At 58.9% G+C, this 26,498-nt stretch overlaps 1 protein-coding gene across 1 annotated transcript in view; it reads left to right on the forward strand.

The window, feature by feature from the left end:
- Positions 1-2,033: 2,033 nt before the first annotated feature.
- Positions 2,034-26,498, forward strand: part of NACC2 (NACC family member 2) — a 68,854-nt gene continuing 44,389 nt past the window's right edge. Inside the window, exon 1 of the mRNA XM_059410336.1 lies at positions 2,034-2,142. The gene's annotated coding sequence lies outside the window, so the exon portion shown is untranslated. The remainder of the gene's footprint in view (positions 2,143-26,498) is intronic.

The raw sequence follows: 26,498 nt of genomic DNA on the forward strand, positions 1-26,498 counted from the left end.
CCCCCCCCCCCCCCCCCCCCCCCCCCCCCGTCAAATAAAAAATCTTTGTTACAAAATAAAAAACAAAATGTGCTCTTGCAGACTCACACCCAGATGCCCAGAAACAGCACCGAATCCTGGTAGTTACCCTTGGGGAATGGGTTTCTGGTTCCCTGTTGTCTTTTAAAACTTCTCAGTGTTTTCCAAATGTCCTCCATTAAAGAAGAAAGCCTTCCTTTGATATTTAGAAAACAAAGTGAGGGAACCGATCGGTATGTGCGAAGTGTGAATCAGCTCCCCAGGTGAGCAGGGTTCCCCAGGGAGTGGCATATAGAGGTCACGGTGCTGTCTTCGCTGCCTGCTCGGGGGGCGGTCACCCCTCCAGACCTTCTGTGGGGCCTCACGGGCCACCAGGAGAGGACCTCAGTGGCCTAGTGGATGGCTTCTGTGGCCTCACGCTGGGCTGGAAGTGCCCATAGACTAGTCTGTCCCTGCTCACCACGTCATCCGTAGAAGCCCCAATCTCCAGGGGGCTTGAGGAGAAGGGTCAGGGCTGGGGGAAGGGATGCGGGGGCCGAGCTGGGGGGTTTGTGTTTTCACTGCCCAGTTGGTCCAGAGCACTTAGGAGCCAGCGGGAATCCCAAGGCTGCAGGGGTGGCCTGCAGGCACCCAGCCCCCAGCCCCCAGCCCCCACCTGTTCCAGAGCCTTCTGCATGCAGACAGCCCCTGGGTGGAGGAGCTCCTGCTGGAGGTTTACCTTAGTCTCCCTCACCTTGTACCTCTGGAGCCACGTGACCACATGCCAAACCACATGACTGTGTCTCTAGTGGGTAGAGAGAGGCCCCCTGGACATGCCCGACTGCCCCATGGGGTTGGAAGGGGCAGTAGGCTGCACTGGTCTGGAGGAGAGGAAACCGGAACCCTGTTTGGGTCTGAGTGGTGATCTGGGGGTGTCCTACTCATCCTGCCAGAGGGCAGGGCAAGGCAAGAGTGAGCTGGCGGGAGGATGTTTTTGTGCAGACCCGCAAGTTGGGGTTGGTGGTCCGTCTATGATCAGGGTGAAGGATCTGGCTTGAGGTTGGGACAGAAGTACTTGGACCAGCTTCTGACCATTGTCCTATGAATGACCTTGGCTAGCTGGCAGGGCTTTAGCCCTAGCCTCTGACTCCCAAGGGGTCTAGAACATTCTCTGGGAAGACGAGTGGACACCTTGTTCTCCACGCTAATCTCCTCCTCCCGACCCCATGCTCAAGATCACTGTTCTGGTACCTCCCTCATTTTCCCACGAGGACCCTTGTGGGAGGGAGGGAGCCACGCTGCCTCTGGCCCCGGGGGACCACTGTGGCCTGTCCTGACCCCAGACCCCAGATTAGGATGGGGGCGACTGAGAAGGGGGGCGTTCGTGGGTCCCTTCTGATGTGCGGCCCGTTTCACTCAGAGGCGCAACTCTGTCCACAGGAACGAACCTCGAACCTCGGACAAACTTGGAGCCGCAGGGCTGGGAGGGGAGCGGGACGGCCGGGAACGCATCCCAGTAGTCGCCAGTGTGCCCGGATCACGCCAGGCCTGAAAGCAGCCCGGGTCAAGTTCCCGGCGCGAGCAGGAGGCTCCGGTGCCCGGCGTCGGGTTCGCCCAGCGGTGCTCCCGCATCCCCGCGGTCCTGGCACGCGCTCCCGCCGGCGCCGCCGCTCGGTGCAGGCTCGGCCGCCGCAGAGAGGGGGCGCTGCGGGGCCCGGGACCCCCCCCAACCCCCTGCTGCTAGGGTCCGTGGGGGGGGTCGGAGGGCGGGGGTGGGGGAGGGCGTGGGTCCGGCGCGGGGCGGGACGCTGGGGGCGGGGGACGGAGGGTGGCGCGGAGGGGCCAAGGACCCCCGCCCCCCCCGCCCCGCCCCTCGCCCCGGGACGCCCCGCGCCCCCTCCCCCCTCGGGCGCCTCCACCCGCGCGTCGCGGCTCCCACCTGGCGGCGGGGCGCGCACCCCCAGGGCGGCGAGTGCGCGCGCGCGGCCGGCGCGCTGTCCCTTTAAACGGCCCGCGGCGCCTCCCCGCGCCCCGCCCGCCGCGGTGCGGCCGGTGCTGGGCGAGGCCGGAGAAAGTCCATGTGAGCCGGAGCGCGGGGACGAGACTTCCTGCCGCCGCAGGCCGGACCGGGCCGGGCGCCCGCAGGTACGCCCAACTTGGCGCCGCCGGCCGGGCCCCGCCGCCGCACTTCCCGAAAACTCCGCGGCGCGCCCGGCCGCCTCCTGCCGCAGTGCCCGCCGGCCGCCCGCAGCCCAAGTTCGCGCGCGCGCCCGCCCGCCGGCCCGGGGAGGCGGCGGGGCCCGGCCTGGGGAGGCGCCGACCCGCCCGCGCCCGCCCCGAGGGGGGCTGCGAGCGGGGTCCCGGGCGCCTCCCGCCCCCCTCCCGGCCGGCGGCCGCGGGGCCTCGCTCGGGACGCCCGGCCCCCGCCCCAGCGCGCCGCCCCGGCCCGGCCCTCCCGCGCGCCGAGGCCCGGGGCCAGGGTCCGAGGACGGCCGCGCTGCTGCGCATCCGCCGGGCCGGCGCCTCTCCCTCCCGGTCCCCGGGGGTGTGTGTGGGGGGGGGGGCTGGCTTGGGCGTCCCTGCCCCCCCCCGTCCCTCCCTCGTGCGGACCCCGGCCCGGGGAGAACCTGAGGGCCGGCTGCCCCGGGAGGGGGCTCGCACCTGTCATCCGCGGGTCGGACCCTGCGGAGCTGAGGTCTTGGTGCTCAAGCCCCTTATCCGCGGACCTCAGAGGTGACCTCTGAGGCCGCTGCCCGCGCCCACGCCCATGACCCAGGGGGACGACCCAGGTTCTTCCGAAGTCTGCCGCGTTCGGGGGGGGGGGGGGGGTGGGGGGGGGTCATGAGGTCAGAGGTCACCTCCAGGCCCCTCTTCCGGGCCTCTTAGAAGTTTGGTCTTGGGGCTGGTGATTGCCAACTCTCTCCTGCCGCCCTTTAATTAAACTGTGGGCTTGCAGGTGGTAGGTGCCCTGGGGCTGGCCTTACAGGCCGGCCGCCCTGCACCCGCCCTCCTCCTCCTCCCTCTCCGTAGCCTCCAACTCCGAGATGATGCGTGCCATGGGCAGTTGGGCTCCTCCTCTCTAGCGGTAATTCTTGGGGCTCCCTGAGCACCCAGCTGTGTGTCTCCTGGTAGGCGTGTTCTAGCTGAGCAAGTCCCCTGTGCGGGAAGTTGGGGGGGGCCGTGGGCGCCGGAGGCCGGGGTCCTGCCTGCCCCCAGTGTGCTGGCCCGGGAGGAAAGCTGCTGGTTCTCTGCAGTCTGTAAGCTAGGCCCCTCCCCAGGCAGAGGGGGGCAGAGACCCATGGGCTTGCTCCCCCCCCCCCCGCCCCCCCGCCCTGCATCCTGCACCCACAGGCCGTGGGCCCACCCTACGGACTGGTCTGGTCTGGTGTGGTTCCCTCCGCAGCCTTCTCTCTCCACCCCTTACCCTTCCTCCTCCTCCTCCTCCTCTTCTGGAGCCCCTGAGCACCGTCCCCTCCCCCTCCAATGTGCCCAGAAGACAGCAGCAGGGGCTCTCTGCACTGACTCGCTTAATTCTCCTGAGGAAGCCGGTGACACGGCCTCTGTCACTGGCTCTGTTTCACAGGTGAGGAACCAGCTTGGCATGCTGCAGCCAGGCAGAGGGTCAGGCAGCCGGCGCTGCCTCCCACCTCCCAAAGAGCCACCTTGTGGCTACTCCTATGGCCCCCTGTGGTGCCTGTCCCTCCCAGGAGGTCCTTTGGCATTTCGGTAGGGTCATTCCACTGTTGGGTGGCACCTTGGTTGGAGCCGGAGCCAAGGAAACAGGAGGAGGAGACCCACGGTGTGGGGCCCCGGCTCTCTCCGTGAGCCTGCCGGGAGGAGCACACGACACCAGGTATCACTTGTCACCTCGCCCAGAGGTCTGAGCTCAGTAGCCACACCCAGGGCAGAGGCGGTGCTGACCAGAAGCCGGCTCTGCCCACCCCCTCCTGCAGCCCTGCAGAGGTGCCCCCGCTCCGGCGCCCCTGGGCTGCACGAGACTGTCTCTGGGTTCTTTCCCTGGTTTCCAGCTCAGTCCCGAGCACGCGCGTGCCTCACGGGCCAGGGTGTCAGCACAGGCTGGGCTGGCATCTGCAGCCAGGGTTCCTCGTGAACCTTGGCCTCAGGGTCCCACCTGCCTGCCTTGCGTCCTGGGCTACGGTGGGCCTTGTACCACCAGGGTCAGGAGATGAGAATTGTGGCGTTGACCCTTTCCAGAACTTTCCCAAGGCGCCACCCCACACCACGGCCTCTGAGGCCTGCGCTTCCTGGAATGCAGAGCTGGGTGTGGGTGAGGAGGGTCAGCACCAGGCCTCCAGTTGCAGGCCCCAGCACTGCCATCACCAAGGGAGAAGTCTCCATGTCCTGAGGCCTCGCTCCCGGGTGCCCAGAGCTGCCTGGTGCGGGCCCCTTCCACCTGGGCATCCCCTATCTGGGCTCTCCCTGCACTCTGTTGCCCGGAGGGGGGATCTACAGGGGGTGGGAGCGGCCCCCCAGGCTGGGGGCAGCTGTGGTCAGGGTCTGTTGAAGCGTAGCCCAAAGGCACGAGGTGGCTCTTAAGGAGGCGGGAGGCAGCGCCCACTGCCTGACCCTCTGTCTGGCTGCTGCGTGCCAAGCTGGTTCCTCACCTGTGAAACAGAGCCGGTGACAGAAACCTTGTCTCCCGGCGGCGTCCTTGGGAGACTTAAGTGACAGTCCGTGCCCAGAGCCCCTGCTGCCCTTCTCTGGGCACCTTGGGGGGGTGGGCTCTGGAGGAGAGGAGGGGGTTGGAAGGGGTAGGGGTGGAGAGGGAAGACCTGGGGAGAGACCCACACTACCCCAGGCCACGCCAGGTCACGGCCTTCACCCGGGAACACGGCACGTGTGCAGTGGGCATGCTGGGGAGGTTTGGCGGAGGCTAGGATCCGGGGACGCCATGAGCTGCCTTTCTGTTCAGGGTAGTGTCAGCCACTTACAGGGTAGTGTCTGCCTGAGGCTGGTCTTCCAGGCCTGGGCTTTTGGAAGGGAGCAGGGCTCTGTGATGTGCTGCTGCTGCTGGGTGTGGGGGGTCCCAGGGCAGGGGCAGGCGCAGCTAGTCTGAGCTGCTGCTGGGAGCGGCGCCAGCGCTCAGCCGCCCCACTTTGGGAGCTAGTGAGGTCCAGTCGGGGCTGGGGTCTGCCTGGGGCTGGGGAATGACTCGGGGCGGTTGAGGGGTGGCTGGGTGGGGCCTCTTGCCTGCCCTGGCCTGCAGGGTGTCCTGGGCCCTCCCGGAGCCGCTCTCCCAGCACCGAGCTACACCGCTGCCTGGCCTGCTCCCGGCCAGCCGCCCAGTCTTCCCCGAGATGAACAGTTGGGCTCTCGGGTGCTTCTGCAGCTCAGCTTGGGGCTACAGCCCGTTGTCTGTTCGGGTGTGCACCTCAATTCAGGGGTGTGTGGGCCCCACCCTGGGACCGGTGGGCGAGGTCTGTGTGGCCGCGGGCTGCCGCTGGGGTGCCTGAAAGGTCTTGCTCCTCCCTCGGGGACGGAGCTCCAGGGACCCCGCGTGCAGGCCGGGGAGGGCAGTGAGCCCTGCTGTCCTCAGGGCAGGGCAGGGATCCTGGCGATCTGGACTTCTCCTAGTGGACGCTTGCTCTCACCAGGCCTGGCTCTCCGGCTCTTCTGCTGGCCTGGGCTCCCTCCTCGAGTCTCCTGCGGCTGCTGCCTGCCGGGAGCTGGGCTCTCTCCGCCGTGACCTCTGGCCTTTGTGCTTGCGAGTTTAGGTTTTGGAAGTGGGGCCTTGGATGGGGGTCTGGCGGGCTGTGGGTGGACACGGAGGGGTTTGGAAGTGGGTCATAGACGTTTGGGACGTGAACTTTGGAGTGAGGCTCCCTGGTGGCCACCGTGGTGGTTAGCGCCTTTTGAGTGGGGCAGTGTCCTTGAGGGCGGGGGCAGCGGGAGCACATGGGAGTGGGGGAAGGAATGGAGGGGTCTGACCATGACCCTGGGCTCTGCAGGCCCCTCCCCAGCCCTCTGCCGTGCCTGCCGGCTGGCCCCTGCTCCAGCCGATAAGGCCCGGGGGCCTGACACAGTGGCAGGGGCTCTCCCAGGTCACATCCTGCCTGGCGCTGTGTGACCTTGGATGCTCCGCGCACCCTCTCTCTGCCCCACCCTGGCCTGCGTGTTTCCCTGTGAAGTCGTAGCTTCCTTGTTTGCTCGCGGCTGAAGGTGAGCACCGGCCTCTGCCTTGCGCCTCTGCAGGTCGGGCCCAGGGCCCTGTCGGGACGCCCCTCCCTGGAAGTGGGCTGGAGCCAGGGAGCACATGTCCCTTTAAGGGGAGGCTGCTTCTCCTTGGCTCTGGGGAGGACGCAGGCATACTTGCCTCCGGAGGCCTTGTTCTCCGTCCCAGGGGGAGGAGAGGCTGGCCCCGGGTCTCTGAAGGAATCTGCCCCCTCCCCCTCGGCCTGGGGCCCTGGCATCCAGGAGGGCACATGGCCATGGATGGGCCCCGCCCAGCGCCTGCCTGTGTGCTGGGGAAGCAGGCAGGTCGGGGGCGGGACCGTAGGGGCCTGAAAGTGCCCATATATAGTCACGGGGTTTGAGCCGAGTGTGTCTGTGAGCTGTGTCCCGGGCCCAGCCCCCTGCCCGACTCCCAGGTCCCCCGGAGGGAGGCCTTGCCTGGGGGTGGGGTGGGCTGGGGGGTGTTGCTGAGAGGAGGTGGATTTGGGGTGACACCATCGTGCAGAGCAGCGGTGCTCTGTGAGTGTTTGTTGATTGCAAATAAAAATCTCCCGAGCCCTCCACAGTCAGGACCAGGTACATCTCTAGGAACTGTCTTTGGGAGTTGGATCTAGCGCTCTGTGGCTGCCACACCCAGGAGAGCTGCCCGGGCTCCTCGCCTGTGGGTGTTGGGGGTGGGATGCCCTGGCTTGGGCCCCACAAAACCCTTGTGTTATGCCTCTAGATGCCCACTCCCCATTCCCCCAGCACCAGGGCTGCACACTCTGATGGCTGCGTGCTGTGGATGTCATGTCCCTCCTGGTCCGCCGGACGCTGATGGGAGCCTGGACTGCGGGGTGGCCCCGTGCCGGTGGCTCGGGAGCAAGAGGACGTTGCCCTGGGTGTTTCTGGCCTGCAGGCTTTCCCGGGGCTCTCCGGCCTGGCTTCCGGCTTCTGCCCCTGCTGTCTCCTTTCTGTGCCCTGTCCCTGCCCCTGTGCCAGGAAGGGAGAAATACCCGCATTCCTGACTTCTGTGCCGTTAAAATATCACAATGTTAACATAGTTCTGCTCATTTAATTTAGTTTCCATTGCGGTGCCGAGTGCCTCTGAAATTGAGCATCCCCATACTTTTGTTGTGTCAGCAGTTTTTTCTTCCCTTTTTTTGGGTATAAAACCATTAGAGAGGCAAGATTAAAAAGATACATTACAATTAAAATGTTAATGAAATCTGCATCATACAACTTTTGGAGCCCTTTAGGCATTAATCTTGCCTCTGTCATGTCCATTAACTTCGGCTAAGCTTGTTCCACACTGACCCCTGCTGAGAGATTTGTGCTATAATTGGATTTTTTTTTAATAAAAAGGAAAAAAAAAGGCTTTTAAGAAAATAAAGGTTGAGTGGTGGCTCTGGCTCCTAAGCGAAGGGAGGGGGAGCAGGGAGTACACAGCCTCCCCCTGGAGGGCTCCCCCTCTGAGCAGGGTGGGGGCCCCTGCCCCCCCAGCTCCAGCGCCCCCGCGGCTACCCCAGGGTCCCTCAGACCAGCCACTCAGTGGTGGATGGGTCCCTGGGACAGGACGGCCTCCCCGGGGTGTTGGATGAGCTTCTTTTGGGGTGAGGGTGTGCAACAGTCAAGGCTAAGCTCACCTGCCTGGGGAGAGGTGCAGAGCCCCAATGCTGGGGTGGGGGGGTCGGGGGCATCGCCAGCCAGGCCTTTGGTGGGATGAGGAGGGCCATGGGGTGGGCACCAGAGCCTGGGATTTTCTCAGGATTGTGCATCCCCGGAAGGCTGGCCTCCTGGGCACTGGGGTCTCCAGCAGGAGGCTGGGGCTGGGGCCTGTGGGGAAGGGGAGCCCCTCTGGCCTCCTGTCAGGGCAGTTGGGATCCCTGGTCAGTGTGGGTGGTAGGTGCCCCCACGGAGTTCTCTGTGTGGACTCGCCCTGGGCGGGGGCGGTGCCACAGCTGGGCAGGGTGCCCCGACCTGGGTGAGGCGGGGGTCCGGGCTGGCCAGTGGCCAGTGGCGTCTGGGTGCAGCCGGTGGGGCGGACTTTCCCGGACCCCAGTGCTGCAGTCACAGCCGTCACCGGGAAGCTGGTCAGGTGGTTGGCAGTGGGGCTGCTACAGACAGATTTCATGTCTGTGTGTTTTTGCAACACCTTTCTATAAAGGGAAACATAATTTAAAATATGATTACTTAGTGTTGTAACAGCCGCCTCAGCGCTCCACGCTATGCCGAGATCATTATCAGAGGCTGATATTAACTTGCAAAGAATATTATGCAAATTGCCTGCTGGCTCCTCCGGGAAGCCTGCTCCCGGGATGGGCGTGGGGCACTGGCCAGTGCCTCCAGGGGGACACTGAGGGACACCAGAAGCAGGGGCAGCTCGGACCTGGTGGAGGCTTCAAGGGGCGTCGTGATGTTTGCGGAGCGCTCATCGTCTCCGTGCTGGGACCTGGCCTTCCCAGAGGTCCCTGGGATCCGTGCAGACAGCCCTGTGGTGTGGTTCACTGTGGCCGGATCTGGGAGGAGCTGGACCTGGGGGTTCACGAGCCCCAAGCAGTTGTTCCCTGAGGGAGGGACTGAGGTCACAGACCCTTCCCCCCACCCCATGCTGCCCTGCCCTGCCCTGGGTGCTAAGGCCGACTTAGCACCCTGGCTCAGCCCGGGGGTGGGGTGGGGGGGTCCCCCCTCGCTGCAGTTTAATGGCTTCAAGATTTCCTTCCAAGTTCCCTCTCCCCGTGTCTGGAATAAATCGGACAGAGCAAGTTTGGGGTAAAAACACCCCTGATCTCATGGGGCAGACAGTGTCCACCTGGAACTGGAAGCCTGGTGGCGCCCCACAGCCTCAGGCCCCCCGTGCTTCCCGTGAGTGTGGTCACAAGTGGGCAAGGTCAGGAAGGCAGGGACCGGGCCAGGGGTGTGTCAGCCCCCCCCCCCCCAGCGTGGACAGAAGGCTGCCTCTCCCCGGGGTCATACGGCCAGGAAGAGGACTGGATTGGAAGCCGCTGGGGCTGGACAGGACTGGGACCGTGCCCAGGATACCGCCAGGGCTGTCCCTGGGCTGCGCCCCACCAGTAGCCGCTTTCTGCAGAGTCTGGGTGTGTCATCTTGGGATTTCTGAACCCCGTTCCTCACTGTGCTGCTGTGGGACCCGAGGTAAATACGGTGGCCTCCCTGGGCCTTCGGTTCCCCACATGTAAAATGGGGAAGAGCTTTTTTTTTTTTTTTTTTTTTAAGATTTTATTTATTTATTTGTAAGAGAGAGAGAGAGAGCGAGCACAGGCAGACAGAGTGGCAGGCAGAGTCAGAGGGAGAAGCAGGCTCCCTGCAGAGCAAGGAGCCCGATGTGGGACTCGATCCCAGGATGCCGGGATCATGACCTGAGCCGAAGGCAGCTGCTTAACCAACTGAGCCACCCAGGCGTCCCGGGGAAGAGCTTTGAAGAGACGCAGGCGCGAGGCACACCCCCCTCTCTGGCTGCCGGGGTGGTGATGGTCGGGGCAAACTCAGGCTCTGGCTAGAGGGCGGTCCCCGGCCTGCTGTTGCCCCCACCGACCCGGGGCTTCTCTCTTTCCTGCAGAGATCCTCCCCCTCACCCCCCCAATTTGTAACTGCTGCTCTGGGGGTTCCCTTGGGTCCTGTGGGCTCTAGGGACGGGAGTGATGTTTGTGTTGGGGAATTCAGGCGGGCAGGGAGGGCATGAGCCGTGTGGGCACCCGGTGGGTGTGGCCCCGGCAACAGCTGACCCTACCCCTGGTGGCTTACAGCGACACGAGTTTGTTCTCGCCACCGTTCTGGAGGCCAGAGCCCAAAGTCGAGTGGGCCCGGCTGGGCTGATTCCTTCTGGAGGCTCAGGGCCGAACCTTGGCCTCTCCCAGCTCCTGCTGGTGCGGGCGGGCCTCGGCCTCCCTTGGCTTGTAGTCCCGTCCCTGCTGTCTCTGCCTCGATGGTCATACGGCTGTCCTCCCTCTGTGTGTCTGCGTTCAAATGTCCCTCTTCTGACGAGGACACCGGTCACGGGGGCCGGGCCCGCCCTAAGTCCACGACAGCATCGTCTCCGTCCTTAACTGGTCACGTCCGCAAAGACCCTCTCTCTAGGGAAGGTCCTGCTCTGAAGCCCGGGGTGGACGTGAGTCCGGGAGATGCTGTCAGTCCAGTGTGTGTGGGGTGGGGGGTGGTCACAGAAATCCTCCCGTGCCTGGCGGCCAAGGGTGGGCTTGCTGAGACAGGCCGAGTGGTTCTGCCCTGTGCTTGCCTGGGAAGGTGGGCACCCAGACACAAAGACAGTGGCCACTGCGCTGACAAGTAACGGACGGTGGGGCCGAAGGGTCAGTATCAGTTGGGATGTCTAGAAGGACCTTTGTTTTCGGGACTGAAGCCAGGGTTGAGGGCAGGAAATGGGGCCGTGGGCGGAGGAAGAGTTTCCTGAGACAGTGTCTGGTTATGTAAGTTTCGGGACAGGAGGCAGAATTTGTGTTAATTGTTGTAACCTAGTTTAGTTGGCCAGTCTCTGTCACGTGAAGGGCCAGGAAAGGCGTGTCGGTCACAGAGGAGTCCTCAGGGCTGGGCCTGGCTGTGTGCTGGCTCCCAAATGCGGCACAGACTGGGGCCACTGGGGCCCTCTGGCCCGTCCTCCATCCCCCCAGAAGAGAAGTGAGCTCCTGAAGTGAGGGGGAGGTAATCCAGGAGAGGAGGTGGGTCCCCAGGACTGGCTGGGGCAGTGGGATGTGGGAGCAAGAGCTGGTGCTGTCCTTGGGGTCCACACCTCGAGGGGCCCCCCCACTCCTGGGCCCAGGACTACAGGAAGTCGGTGGCTGGCTCTGGAGAGATGAGATGCGGGCCTTGGGGCCTTCCGTGGTGGAGGAGCAGGGTCCCCGTCTCTCCCCACGCCGCTCCAAGCCGCGCAGACCCACCTGGGCCAGGCCGGGCTGCAGAGTGAGGCCCCCGGGTCGTGGGGGGCTGCCCAGTGGTTTTGCTGTCGGTCTCTTGTCAGATTCTTAGTAACTCAGGAAAATGGAAGGAAAGCAAATCCTGGAATGATTTGACAGTAAGTTGCCCTGAGTGGTCACCGCGTGCCATGTGCGCGGCTCCTGGTGGAGCCTGAGCGCGCCAGCCCGTGTCGCCCCTCACAGCTGGGGCGGCGCTGTGGGCCCGCGGTCCAAGCACAGGCCAGGGCTGCCTTCAACATTGTAATTCAGAAAAATTCTAGTTGCTTCTGTATACATTTTGTCATTTTAACCAGTTTTAAGTGCACAGTCCAGGGGCGTCAGGCCACTCACACTGTCGTGCGCCATCCCTCTGTCTGTCCCCTCCGTCAGTCCCCAGACCGTGGTCCTCTGCCCAAACTGGACTGCGTCCCAGTATACACGGGCCCCCTTTCCCAGCCCCCGCCCCCCAGCTCGCCCCCGCCCCTCCCCCAGTCCGCAGCCCCAGCGCCTGCTCTCCGCCTCTTGAGTCTTTTTCTTCCTGCTCTCCCTGTGTTGCGGGAAACACAACATCGCGTTTGCTATCTTGACCGTTTTTGAAGTTTCGTGGTTCAGTGGTGCCAAGTGACCGGCCACTGTCCACCTCCGGGACTTGTCCTCAGGCAAGTAGGAAACTGGTCCCCGCGAGACAGCAGCTCCCTTCCCGGTGTCTGTGGGTCCCACGGTCCCGGAGCCTCACGGGGGCCGATCCTGTGGCGTTCGTCCCTCTGCGTCCGGCTGCTGTCACGGAGCGCGGTGCCCTCCTTCACGGAGCACCGCGTGGACTCCCACCTTCTAGGACTGAGCCACGTTCCACGCCGTGGACGGACCACGTCTGCTTGCCCATTGCTCTGTCGATGGACACTTGGCTCATTTGCACGTCTGGGCTTACCGAAGAACGCCGCTGTGAGCGTGGGTGTGCTCTGACGTGTCTGAGCCTTCCTGTGTCTCTTAGGCTCTCTCAGTCTGGAACCTTCCGTGCTCTTTCTTGGCTCTGGAATCCAGGCCGGTTTTGCAGAATGCCTCCCAGCCTGGCTTTGTCTGAGGCTGATGTGCGGTAGCCAGCGGGCTCCCGGCAGTGCATCTCGGGTGGGGAGGCCGCAGTGCGTGACTGTCCTGTCCGCCGGAGGTGGCCTCATGTCATTGGGGGACACTCTGTCTGCTACGTGTGTTCCCAGGGGTGAAGGGCAGTGGGTGCCCTCCACCCGTGGGCTCATGCCGCACCCCCCCCCCATCCTGCCTCTGGCCACGCTCCTCTGTGTGTCCCCAGCTCCTTTTCAGGACCCCCTTGAGCCGGTGAGACCTTCTTTTGACTGGACTGACCACGTCTGCAGAGACCGTGGCTTCAGTAAGATCACATCGTGAGCCGGCAGTGCAGGGGCGAAGGCCCTGTTCTCGGTCCCGCCATGCCACCACCTCACTCTCTCCTACCCTTAGTCTCAGAACAGCAGAGCCGGCCCCTGACCCCCTGAGCAGGTGGATGTCCCTCTGTCCCTGGTTGTGCCTCTGACCTTCCTCCTGGGCTCCCTTCTTCTGGGTGTCGGGGAGGGTGGTCTCCATCTCTGGAGCAGAGGGGGGGGCCCGCAGGGTTTCCAGCCTGGGATCGGGCCAGCACATGTGGAGTCCTGCTCTGGAGTGGGGCCGCCAAGCCTGGTGACCGTCATGTCTGCCCAGCTCAGATGGAGGAGGAGGTCCTATAGCCGGAAGACAGGGCCATTGCTCCTGCACCAAGATTTGATGGGATTGAGGCAGTCAGCAGAAAGTCCTCGTCCTGAAGGGGGCCATACACGAAGGTGAAGTTAGCAAAATAAAATTAGCCACTCTTGGAAGACATGTTTCTCTTTGGGAAGAAGGAAGGAAGCCAGGACCTAGTGCTCGAGGATGGCCAGCAGGACTGCTGGGCTGCCAGCCAGCCCCACGGGGGGCGTTAAGCCAGGTGCACAGGACAGGGGGCCGGGGCTCTGCATGGCCCGCTGGCCGCCGAGGGGCACTGTGCACTGTGGACCTGTCCCTAGGGCTCCGGGAGGCCCAGATCTTCCCACCGATGGCCCCCAGGGGTCATGGTGTTCTCAGGGAGGTGCTACCCAGGGCAGGCTGGTGCCTCCCCCTGACTCTGGGTGCCGTGCTCTGGGCTTTATAGGCAAGGGCACCCCAGGCTGGGGTGCATGTGGGTCAGCCTCCCCCGGGGTCAGGCTGCTGTCCCCAGTGAGGCATTGGGAGGAGACAGGAGCCCTGGTGTCCAAGAGGTCCAGCCACCAGCTTAGGGCTGTAGGCCGAGGCCGGCTCCCCTTGTCTCGGACACCTGTGGCCATTTTAGGAGGGAACCCCCCCAACAGAGGGGCTGGGCAGTCACGGCTTTACTTTGGAGTTGGCCCGGAGCTGCTGACTGGGGGTCTCTGGAGAGCGTCTGATACTCCCCTCATTTTGTGGAAGGGACAAAGCTGAGCAGGGAATGGTGATGACCGTCCCTACTGATGGTTTTCTTGGGGTCCCAGGGTGCTGCTCCAGGGGGGCTGGGGTGGTTGCCGGCTGCCCGCCCAGCCCTGCCCCCGTCCCGGATCTGCCTGGTTACATGGGCAGGTCCTCCGGCCAGGCAGGCAGGATGAACGGGGGGGGGGGGGCTGCTGCCGGGGTCAGGATGGCCTCCCCCCCGGGGACCCTTAGGAAGTGGCGGGTGTCCTGGTCTCGGGGGGGTGGCACAGTGGCGACTGAGGCCACGGCCACAAGGTGGGGCCGCCCCTCGGCTGGCCAGCGGGTATTCCTGGTTTCCGTTAGTTCTCCCTGTTTCTTAACTGCGCTTTCGTAACAGTTACAACCGAGCGGGGCCGCGGGGTGGGCTCGTTCGAGCCCCAGCAGCTGTGATTACATTACAGTCGCTGATTTCCAAGAAACGCCACGAGGGAATTCGTTCAAGCCCGCGGTGGAGGCGGGCGCCCTGCACGTCTGAGATGACAGGCCTCGAGATGCCGTCCCTGTCCTCTGGACTGCCACCAAGCAGGGACACTGTAGGGACAGAGGCCCCCGCCAGCTCCTGGTGGCGACCATGTCGGCAGGTTCTCGGCTAACACACAGGCTGACCCCGTCTAGCCTCTGCTCGGAGCCCCTGCCGGGGAGCTGGCTGGCCTGGGGCTCCGGCCACCTCTCTCCCTCTGCGTTTCCAGTGGCTTAGGGGCCTGGAGGTTCCCCAGGTGGGCATCTGGGTCCTGAGTTTGGTTCAGTGTCCGCCCTTGGGAACTCTTTTCCAGGTTCCTTGTCCTGGAATAGATGAACACGCGTGGCCACATCATGTCTTTTCCCCCGAGACTGTTGGAGATCCTTGACCTTGGGCTGTGGTGTTGTAGGTCAGCCCCTTCTTTTTGTTGGAGCAGCCACCCGTGAGGTTAGCCATCCCTGGGAGGGGCTGTCCAAGGCCGTCCCCGCGCACACGGGCTCCTGCTAACGCCGCTGGGCCTGGGCTGGGGGCTGCTCCTGGTGGAGGCGAGACCAGTGGGTTTTCCTGGTGCCTGCCTGGGGCCCAGAAATGCTGTTCTTGCGGCGATTGACAACACAGCGGTGCGGTTACTCACTTATTCTTGAAGGTATAAAGTCAGCTTTACACTCATGCTGGAAATGGGGTCTGTTCACCTGTCACTGACGTCCCGGCCAGTCTGGGAGGCTGTGGTGCCCACCCACCGCGTGGGGTAGGTGCTTTACTGAGTCTTGTGGCGGTCCAGCTCAGGTCTGGGTGGCTGTGCTCTCCCCGAGCTCCTTCTGCCTGGGAAATCAGAGGGCCCCGACTGTGTCTGGAGAGGAGACCCCACCTGGACTGCTCTCTGCCCCCCTAGAGTAAGGTAAGTGAAAGCCCCACACAGTTTCCTTTGTCGGCTGCATTCTGCACAACCTGGGTGGGGGTGGTCTGTGCGTTTGCCATAGAGTTGATGACAGTTTAAGAGCCCAGTGCGGTGGGCTGACTCGGGGAGAGCCGACCACGCAGCTTTCCCCGGACGGAGCCCCCCAGGGCGGCAGAGGGAGGGAGGGCCCTGTGGCCGCAAGTGGGGCTCTGCTGTGCGCGGACCCAGCCTCCGCCTTCGTCCCAGAGGCCACCCTGCTTCCCCCTTTTCTTGCTTGCTTTCTTGCTGAGTCAGGAGGGCAGGCCAGGTGTCCCTTGTCCAGGCTGTACCTTGACGGGTCAAAGGCTGAGAGCCAGGGAGCCGGGGCCCACCCAAGGGTGTCCTGGGCAGCCCGGGGTCTGCAGGCTCTGCCCCACGGGAGCCGGGCCGGTGTGAGATGTCCCCTGCGAGAAGCCAGACGGCCACCCTGGTAGCTGGTCCCATGGGGGAGCTGGCCGGCTGGCCTGGCCCCGTGTCCCCACAGGCTCCTTGTGGCCCTTGGCCCTCACTGTGGCTCCTCGTGGCTCCTCGTGGTTGGTCTCATCCGGGAGGAATGCCCAGACATTCGAGTGGGTGGTTTTCAGGTTCTCTGCCCTAAACTGATAGAGTGTGCACTTTGTTTTAAAAAGCCATGATTGAAGTCAAATTAACATATTTACCTTCAGTGCTCCCAGGGGAACCGTTAGGGATCGGGGAGGTGCGGCAGCGGCGGGCACAGTGACGGTGGCTGGCGGCGGTGGCGCCGGCTCTCCCGGCTTCGGGGACAGGTGAGGGTCCCGTGCTGACTCCTGGCCTCCCCACTGCGTCGTGGCGTCTCCTGGGCACCCTGCCCCTGGAGGAGGTGGAGACGGACTGCGCCCTGGCCCCCCCACCACCTTGGCCCCCCACGCCTGAGCCCTTGTCCCACTTGCTCTCTGGCACTGGGGTGGGTCCCTCTGGCCCATATGGCCTTGGTGGCTTGTGGCCCAGGAGCGCTTAGTCCCGGAGTCCTGCCTGGACCAGGAGGCCTGATACCTGCTCTCGAGATGCAGGTCTGGTTCCTGGGCCAGCGAGCCCGTCCCTTCCCAGCTCAGACCCTCGATTTCCCGGTCTGTAAGAGGAGGACGGGGTGTCGCTCTGGAGCTTAGGTAGAAAAGCCAGCAGGACCTGGACGTTGCGGCCACAGGCAGTACAGGGATCATTGAGCCCCTGCCCCTATGTCAGCTTTCCCGGGAGACATGGAGTTCTGGGGTCTTGGGAGTTTGGCTGAGGGGGTGGCCATCCTGGGGAGCCCCCCCAGCTGCGGTGCAGCTGTGGGGACGCAGCCTCTGACCCCTCCCAAGAGTAATTTTTAAAAAACGCGTGCATGGATTGCTGAGATAGCTTGCAGAAATGTTCCTCACAGAAGCGGGGATGCAGTGACATCGTGTACCCGACTTCCTGCCCTGAAAGGCACGGTGTGGGGCATGGAGTGCTCGGCGGCTGTCCCCCATCCCTCAGTGCTCGGGCTGCGGCGGTCACCTGCTCTGTTAGGCGCGCCTGACCGTACAACGTACAGAAACGGTCACGGATCCTGAGTGCGGACTTGGATCCGTTCCTCAACAGCTGACACACAGCTGGGTGTGCGGGGCGGTGGGGAGCGGAGAGTCCGGTCAGAGCGCCCTCCGGGACCCTTGTCCCCGCAGCCTGCCTGCCAGCCCGCCGGGCTCCCGGCACCTGGATGGGTTTGCTGGCGTCGAGCCTCCAGTGAGGGCGTGGGGTGCGGCTCCCTTTACTCTGCGCCCCGGCCATCACTGCGTCCCCGTGGCACCTGTTGTCCTGGACATGCTTGCTGGACAGGTATCCCTCGGGGACTCCCCCGTCTTCAGCAGCTGATTTGTTGTGGGCTCTGGGGTTGGTCCTGCTTGGAGGTGCTGGCCGGCAGCCTCTTCCTGGGGCATGGGGGGTACAGGTAGGTGCCCCCCAGGCCTTGCTCCGTCTCCCCGGTGACTAACCCTGCCCTGCCTTCTGCTTGGTGCCTTTGGATGTCCCCCCTGGTGTCTGGTCTTGGCTTGCTCCCCCCTTCCTGCTAGACCGGCTTGTGGAGTTCTTGAGATGTTCTGATCGCAAGTCCTTGGCTTTCCAGGTCCGGCACAGGTCTCTTCCTCCTTGTCGGTCCTGTCCCCACGCCCGTCTTTCAGATTCCCGATTTCTGTGCAAGGCGGTTCACCAGCCTCTTCCTTAACGGCTGGAGCTGTGTGTCCTGCTCGGGACCTTTTTACCAAAAGCCACGTGTTTCTTCTGTGCCTGATGTTTGACTCTTGCACCTTTCACACGGAAGTTTGACGGATTATTAGTTAAAAAATTTTAAGGGTGAAATAGACGTGACATAAAATTTTATCATTTTAAGTATTTCTAAGTGCACAGTCCGGGGGTGTGAGCCCGTTCACACCATTGGGCACCCTCCCTCCGTCCATCCCCAACACGTGGTCGTCTGCCCACGCTGGACTCTGTCCTGTTAGACATTGACCCCCGCCCCCGCCCGGTGTCTCTGGGTCCGACTCCCCCGGGGCCTCCTGGGAGTCGATCCTTCGGGGTCGGTCCCTCTGTGCCGGGCAGACCTCGCCGGGGACCACGTCCTCCTCATTCATCTGTGCTGTAGCCGGTGCCAGGATTTCCTTCCTTTTTAAGCCTGAATTATGTTCGGTGGTGTGGACGGGAAAGCTGGTTCAAAGAGCATTTGAGGAACTGAGTATTTATAGTATTTATAGTCACTGAAGAAAGAATGCTGGGGTCCGGCTGTTCAGTTAGTTACGAAATTGCTTAATGTCCCCAAGGACAAGAAAGCCAGAGCCTTCAGGGTTCTCTTTGCTCCTGGACAGAAATCATCATTTGTGTCTTTTTCGGGCACAAGTCTAAGAGCCGACACCTCGTGGTCTGGGGCATAACGAACATCAGACAGCAGGTCAGGCGGGGGATCTGAACTGACCCCTGCGTGAGACCGGCCTGGGTGCGCCTGCAGACCCTTCCCCCTGTCGTCCGGGAAGGACCCACGGTTAACCCTCCGCTGTCTTTCCGAGCTTCGGAAAGTTGTTCTTAGCAGGACCCTTTTGTGCTCCTGAAAGATCTCCAAATACAGTTTTATTTATTTATTTTTCAAACTTAAAAAAAAATTATTTATTTGACAGAGATCACAAGTAGGCAGAGAGGCAGGCAGAGAGAGAGGAGGAAGCAGGCTCCCCGCTGAGCAGAGAGCCCGACGCGGGGCTCGATCCCAGGACCCTGGGATCATGACCTGAGCCGAAGGCAGAGGCTTCAACCCACTGAGCCACCCAGGCGCCTCCAAATACAGTTTCAAAAGGCATGCGTGGCTGTGTTCCGTCAGCTCGATGGCACGGGGCGGCAGGGGCCCCCGATGGATACAGCTGGCTGCCCCAGGGCCCTGGTGCGGGCAGCCCGCGAGCCCCAGCAACCTCGCTGACGGCAGGGACCCTTGTGCTCTCCTCACTTGCCCCCCAGAGCCCGGGAGCCTGTCGGTGTTCGGGAGACCCGCCTGGGCCTCGCCGTCAGCCCGCGCAGTCGCCTGTGCAGCGTGTCAGGGGCGAGGGGACAGGCTCCGCAGGGACACTGCACGTGGCTCGGGAAAGGGCGAGCGGCCCCGGAAACGGGGAGCAGCCCGGGAAGGGCACTAGCTTCTGAGTCGTGAGACTGGGGAGAAGGCGCTCGCGCAGGGCACCGCGTTCCCTTGGGAATGTCCCCACCCCGTGTACAGAAGAGGGGCTCGGGGTTGGCCTCCGCAGGGAGGGAGGGCTTTCGGGCTCAGGATTTCAGGACCAACACTCAGGTTCCGCGTCACCCTCCCTGTGGTCGGTGTAGGCCTCGGTCTGCAGCCTGTGTCCCCGTGGACGGAGAGGTGACCGGACGCCGGGTCCCCTTCCTGGAGGTGGCCATGTGGCACACCTCCTCGCAGGTCACCCGCTCCTGGCCAGCGACTTCCAGGGAGCAGAAGCCCCCACTGATGAGCAGGGCCAGTTCCTCTCCCGGGAACCGGGCAGCGCCCGCGGGACGGACGGGAAGGCCTGCGCATGGCTGGGGTATGACGGCTCCCTCCCCAGAGGCAGGCCACAGGCGGCAGTGAGGAAAGGCCCGGCCGGAGCTCCTGGAGGGCCCCGGAGCGAGCTGTCTGCGGGGCAGCTGGGGAGGTGGCGGGGAGGCTCGGGCACGCCGTGGGCCCCGAACCCCACGTGGCGGACAGAGGCTCGTGGGAGCTACAGAAGAGGGTCTGGGGGTCACGTCGGGGGAGGTCCAGCTGCGGTCACTTTAGGCTCTGATTCGGAGGAGACGAAATCTGTGTCGTCAGGGGAGACCCACACTCTACAGAGCAGGACAGCGCCTGGCTCTGGCCGGGTCCCCATGGATCGAATAATCCTAAATGATCTTAGAAATGACGAGCACCTTTGCAAGGAAACTTCGCTGCTTTGGGAGAGAAGAACTTTATTTATTTATTTATTTTTAAAAGTGTGCGTGTATTCTTTTTTTTTTAAGATTTATTTATGTATTTATTTGACAGAGAGAGAGATCACAAGCAGGCAGAGAAGCAGGCAGAGAGAGGAGGAAGGGAAGCGGGCTCCCTGCTGAGCACGGAGCCTGATGTGGGGCTCCATCCCAGGACCCTGAGATCGTGACCCTAACTTAAGGCAGATGCTTAATGACTGAGCCACCCTGGCTCCCTGAGAGAGAAGAACTTTAAGTTAAAAAACAAAACAAAACAAAAAAACAGTCAAGATCTCTCCACAAGGGGCAGGGGTGAGGGTGAGGGGAGACATGCCCGGGTGGCTCAGTGGGTTAAAGCCTCTGCCTGCAGCTCAGGTCACGATCTCAGGGTCCTGGGACTGAGCCCCTCACAGGGCTCTCTGCTCAGCGGGGAGCCTGCTCCCCCCACCACCACCACCCCTGCCTGCCTCTCTGCCTGCTTGTGATCTCTGTCTGTCAAATAAATAAATAAAATCTTGGGGAAAAAAAAAAGATCTCAACGTGGTCCATGCAGAACAGCCAGAGCTGCTCGGAGGGCTCTGCGTGGGGGCTGCAGGAGAGACGCCCTCAGGGGATCCTGCTGGAGGAGGGCGCTGTGGGTGCAGCCCCGCGGCCGGGCTCATGGAAGTGCGATGCTGGGCCGCCCAGGACTCCCAGCACCTTAGAAAAAATTCTGTTCTGTAATAACCCAGCAGAACAGAGCAAACTTGCCAACGTTGTACTATTCGTGCCTTCTTCAGTGACTACAGACAGGCATCCCGAAGCAAGGGAAGGAAGGATGTCTTCCAGCGACCTCCTCCAGCTCCCCGTTCTCTGTTTTGTCCTCTGTCCCTTTCACACTCTGGAACAAGCCGATGTTGGACGCGAGATGACACGCCTCTTCCCCTGCCCCCATAACCGAAGCTCCCCGCTCAGTGTCCTTGCGTCCGGGGACCCGCGCCGGGGCCGAGCGTGTCCTGTGCTCGGACACTTTCAGACTCGGTGACGACCTTCTCTCTGGCAAAGGGGCTGCGGTGAGCAGTGGACCTGCCCGTCGTGCACCGTGTCCCAGCCCCGGGCAAAGCCAGAGCACGCCCCCCGGGAGCCCTTCCAGCGTGCGAGCACACCCGTACACACACCCACCCACGGTCGTCCCAGTGCCTTTCACACCTCGTCAGAGTGGCCGGGAACGAGCCCATCGCACCCGCGGTGAGTGAGGTCGGCTGAAACACCTGCTTCCTGGTCGCCGTCTCGGTCGTGTGCAGCTGGCTGGACACGGCTGGACGGTACGGACCGTGGTGCTCCGGGATGTGCAAGGGAGTGATGACTCTGGAATCCTATTTTATGCTGACACCCCAAAAACCAACACAGTCACTTTTTTTTTTTTTAAACTTTGTGTTTTGAGATGTTCCTAGATTCACGTGCCGTTGGGAATGGTCAGAACAGAGAAACAAGGACATTGTGTAACCCTATATGGGAATGTCATTTGATCACAAGAAGGAATGGGTGAATTTTACGGTATATGGATCGGATCTGGCCGAGTGCACTGTCCCCAGGAGATGCGTGGGGTCCCTCCAGCCCCGGTCCCGTTAGCCTCTGGCGGCGACCACCGCGGTCTCTCCGGTCAGCCATCCGTCTTCCATCCTCACCGGCATCTGGTGGTTTGGTCGTGTCTCTCGTGGAGGCATTCATTTGCGTTTCCGGTTGGCTGTGAAACCTTCCGCACACTTGTCTGCCGTCTGTATGTCCCGTGCTCTGAAATGTCTCCGTGTCTTCGGCCGATGTTTAGTCGGACTGTGTTTTCCTGTCGAGATGTGTAGCCTGTGTACTAACCCTTGGTCGCGTATGAGACCGTGCCGGGTCTTTCCATTTTCCTAACGGTCTTTGGCTGAGCAAAAGTTTAAAATTTTGATAAAGTCAAGTTTACGAGTTTTTGCTTAGGGAAGCACGCTGTGTCTAGCCCTAGATTCTGGAGTTCTTCCCGGTCCCTTTTTCTCATTTTCAATCACATGCAGATGTCAGTCCATTTTGGATTAATTTCGTACACGGTGTGAAGTCCAGGTTCGTTTGGTTTGGCTCTGGGTTTGCACTTGGCCCTGCACCATTTGCTGGAAAGACCGGCTGGCCCTCGCTCACTTTGCTCTTGCATCTTTGTTAAGGGTTCATTGGGCTTTTTTGTGGGTCTTCAGGGTTCTCTCTTCTGTCCCTGATCTGTCTCTGTCTTGTCTCGCACTGTCTTTGTTACCTGTAGCTGTCTGGTAAGCCCTGAAATCAGGCAGCCTGGTTCCTCCCACTGAACTCTTCTTAGAAATCGTCTTAGGTCTCGTGGGGGCCCTTGTGGGGGCTCGGTTGGTTAAGTGTGTGACTTCAGCTCAGGGCATGATCGTGGGGTCCTGGGATTGAGCCCTGCATCGGGCTCCCTGCTCAGTGGGGAGCCTGCTTCTCCCTCTCTCTCTGTCCCTACACTCCCCCTGCTTGTGCTCGTTCTCTCTCATATAAATAAGTAAAATCTTTAAAAAAAATTCTTAGTTATTTTAGTTCCTTTGCCTTTTCAGATACATCTTAGGTTAATCTTTGTCTGTTTCTACGAAAAAACGTGCTGGAGGTTTGGTGGGATCTCATTAAACCTGAATTATTAATCTGGGGAGAACTCTTTGGGGGAGAATCTTTCCGTCCATGAATATGGTATGTCTCTCTGTTTACTAGGATGTAGGCTTCTTTCATCGTCGTTTTGAGGTTTTCAGCATACGAGTCCTGTACATCTTTTTATTTTTTTTTAAGATTTTATTTATTTATTTGACAGAGAGAGATCACAAGTAGACAGAGAGGCAGGCAGAGAGAGAGAGGAGGAAGCAGGCTCCTTGCCGAGCAGAGAACCCGATGTGGGACTCGATCCCAGGACCCTGAGACCATGACCTGAGCCGAAGGCAGCGGCTTAACCCACTGAGCCACCCAGGCGCCCCATCTTTTGTTTTTATTTACATGTCGTGTTTTTAAAAAACTCTACTCCCTACATGGGGCTGGAACTTAGAACCCTGAGATCAAGTGTCATATGTTCTACCGATAGAGCCAGCCAGGCACCCATTACATGTAGATTTTTTTGAATGATCTTGGTTAGTATTGTATTTTTAGTTTTTGGTAATGAATAGTATATAGAAATATGATTGTTTATGTTTTATCTTGCAACCTTGATGAAGCCACTTACTAGTTCTAGGAGTTTTTTTGGTGGACTCCCTGGGATTTTCTATATAGACAGTCCAGCCATCAGCAAATGGGGACAGCTTTATTTCTTCCTCTCCAATCTGTGTGTATTTTCTTGCCGTATTGTGCTGTGTTAAGAGTAGTGAGGGCAGAGGTCCTTGCCATGTTCTCCATCTTAAGGAGAAAGCACCAACTGTAGGATTTTTGTAGATGCTCTTCTGTTAAGTGGAGGAAGTTCTCTGAGAGTTTTTATCATGGGTGGATGTTGAATATTGTCAAATACTTCTTCTGCATTGAATGGTATGTTCTTGTGATAGTGGGTTACATTGACTGATTTTAGAATATTGAATCAGCCTTGCATCCATCCCTGGAATAAATCCCACTCGGTCATGGTATATAACTTTTTAAATATATTACTGAATTCTGTTTGTTCATATTTTGTTAAGGATTTTGCATCTATATCACAAGGGACATTGGTTTGCTATTTTCTGTCTTTGTGACATCTTTGTCTGGTCTTGGTATCAGGGTAAGACTCATTTCATAAATGCATTGGGGAGTGTTCCTTCCTTCCTTTTCTGTTTTTTGGAAAAGATTGTGTACAAGTAGTGTTAATTTATCTTTTGATGTTTGGCGGAATTCCCCAGGGCAACCGTCTGGCCTTAGGGATTTCTTTTTTTGACAATTTTTAAAATTACAGATTCATTTTCCTTAATAGTTAGAAGGCTGTTCAAATGTTGTGTTCCATGTTAGGTGAATTGTGGTAGGTTTTTATTCCCTTAGGAACTGGTTATTTAATTTATGGTGTTGGGTTTAGGTGTGTGAAATTGTCATTCTTCTTTTTGCATTTGTGGGGTCTGTAGTGATATCCCGTTTCATTCCTGATACCGGTAATTAATCTGTCTTCTTTCTCTCTTTTTCTTTGTCGGTGATGCGGGAGGTTTGTCAATTTCATTGACCTTTTAAAAGAACCAACTCCTTGTTTCATTGATTTTTTTTTTTTTCTATTTTCAATTTCGTTGATTTCTCTCTCATTATTTCCTCGGAGTTTATTTTGCTTATTGTTCTAGGTTCTTGAGGAGAGAGCTTAGATTATTGATTCGAAATTTCCCCTTTTCTCTACTGTAAGCATAAGTGCTATACATTTTCCCTTCAGCTCTGAATTGGTGTTCCACACATTCTGGTTTGTCGTGTTTCCTCTTCACTTGACCTCTTGAGACTTCCTCTGACATGTGGGTGACTTTGAGGCATATGTGTTTCTTCTTCCAGATGTCTGGAGATTTCCTTAACGTATCTGCTAATGCATATTTTTTAATTTATTTTTTTAAAGATTTTATTTATTTATTTTACTGACAGAGATCACAAGTAGGCAAAGAGGGAGGCGGCAGGAGGGGAAGCAGGCTCCCTGCCAAGCAGAGAGCCCGATGCGGGGCTCGATCCCAGGACCCTGCGATCATGACCCGAGCTCAAGGCAGAGGCTTAACCCACTGAGCCACCCAGGTGCCCCGCCGATGCATTTCTAATTTGGCTTTATTGTGGGAGAACACACGGTGTGATTTCAGTTCTTTTAAATTTTTTGAGATTTATTTCTTGGGCCAGGATATTGCTCATCTTGGTGTAGGTTCCACAGGCACTTGAAAAGTATGTATTGTACTGTTGCCGGGTGGGCGGCTCTGTTCTGTGCTCATCCTGTCAGTTGACTTTGGTTCTCCGTACCTTTGCTCATCTGCTGTCTGGGGCTGTCTGTTGTTGAGAGAGGGTTGTTGAAGTCCCCAGAAATAATCATGTATTTGTGTTTCTTTTTTAGCCGTTCTGTTGTCTGTACACATTGAGGATCGCTGTGCCTTCTGGGTGGATTAACCCTTTGATCCTTGTGAATTGTCTTTCTTTGTCTCTGATGATTTTCTTTGCTGAAATCTACTTTATTTGATATAGCAACCCATTTTCCTTTGACTATTTCTGCAGGGTTTATCTTTTCCTGTCTTTTCCTTTTCAAATGGCCTGTATCATGTTTGAAATTGAGTTTCTTAGAGACAGCATATAATTGGATCTTGTTTTTTCATTATTCTGCCAATCTCTGTTCTTTTAATTGGCATATTTAGGCCATATATATTTGATAGAATTATTGATATGCCAGGGCTTAAGTCTGCCATTTGATTTTTTGACGTGTTTGTTTTGTCCTTTTGTTTGTTTCTCTGTGCCCCTCCCCAGATATTAAAATTCCATTTTGATGCATCTGTAATCTTTTTCTTTTCAGAAGAAAGCTTTATTAAGATATAATTCACATACCATGCACTTACCCATAAGGTACACATCCAGCAGTGTTGACTCAGAATTGTGTGACCATCATCACAGTCAACTTTAGAACATTTTTATCAACCCAGAAAGAAATCCTACACCTTTTAGCTGTCACTCCTATTCACTCTTGTCCTCCCCGATCTTCTGCCACTTCTGGCTCCAGGCAACCACTGATTTGTTTGTTTTAATTTTTTTTTAAGATTTTATTTATTTATAAATAAAGTAGGCAGAGGGGGGAAGAAAGATCCCCGCTGAGCAGAGAGTCCAATGCAGGACTCAATCCCAGGACCCTGAGATCATGACCCAAGCCGAAGGCAGAGGCTTAACCCACTGAGCCACCCAGGCTCCCCTGTTTTGTTTTTTGTTGTTACTGTTTTTGTTTGGTTTTGTTTTTTTAAAGATTTCATTTATTTATTTGACAGAGAGAGGGATCACAAGCAGGCAGAGAGGCAGGCAGAGAGAGAGGAGGAAGCAGGCTCCCCGCTGAGCAGAGAGTCCAGTGCAGGACTCGATCCCAGGACCTGAGATTGTGACCTGAGCCAAAGGCAGAGGCTTTAACCCACTGAGCCACCCAGGTGCTCCAGCCCTGTTTTGTTTTTTAAAGATTTTACTTACTTGGCAGCGCACCTGCAGGGGGAATGGCGAGGGAGAAGCAGGCTCCCCACCAAGCAGATGCAGGACTCTTGATCCCAGGACTCTGGGATCATGACCCAAACTGAAGGCAGATGCTTAACTGACAGACATCCCCACTGACCTGTTCTATGTCTATAAGTTGTCTGTTCGAGACATTTTATATAGATGGAACCATACAATAATGTGATCTTGCATGGCTGGCTTTTTGTACTTAGTGCGATGTTTTCGGGGTTCATCTCGCAGCACGGGTCACTACTTCATTCCTCTTTATGGATGAATAATACTCCATCGTGTGGCTGTGCCACATGGAGAGTTTATCCACTCATTGGTTGGTAGACCTTTGGGCTGTTTCCACTTCCGGCGATAGCGAGTAACACTGCTATTCATATACCGGTTTTTGCATGGATGTTTGTTGTAATTTCTCTTGGTCATACCTAGAAGTGGGGCTCGGTACAACATGCAGCAGCTCCATACTTCACCTTCTGAGGAGCTTCCAGATTGTTCTCCAAATACAGCTGCACCCATTTACGTTCCCGTCACATCCTCACCAACACCGTTCATGCATCTTTCTGACGATAGCCATTCAGCTGAGTGCGAAAGGGCTCCCTCGTTACGGTTTTGATTTGCATTTCCCTGATGGCTCGTGATGTGGAGCCTCATGCGTGTTGGACATTTGTGTATCTTCTTTGGGAAATGTTACTGATGCTTGGCGCATTTTTAAATTGGGTTATTTGTCGTTTTATTTTTGAGTTGTCGGGGTTCTTCCTATAGTGTAGGTACAGGTTTCTTACCAAAGTACGATTCCAGATATCCCCGCCCATTCTTTGTCTTTTCACTTTCTTGAAAAGAAACTGTCAAAAGAAACTGAAGATCTAAATAAATGAGAAGACGCCCCATG

Source organism: Mustela nigripes, chromosome 9, assembly GCF_022355385.1.
Source record: "Mustela nigripes isolate SB6536 chromosome 9, MUSNIG.SB6536, whole genome shotgun sequence".
Lineage (NCBI taxonomy): Eukaryota > Metazoa > Chordata > Mammalia > Carnivora > Mustelidae > Mustela > Mustela nigripes.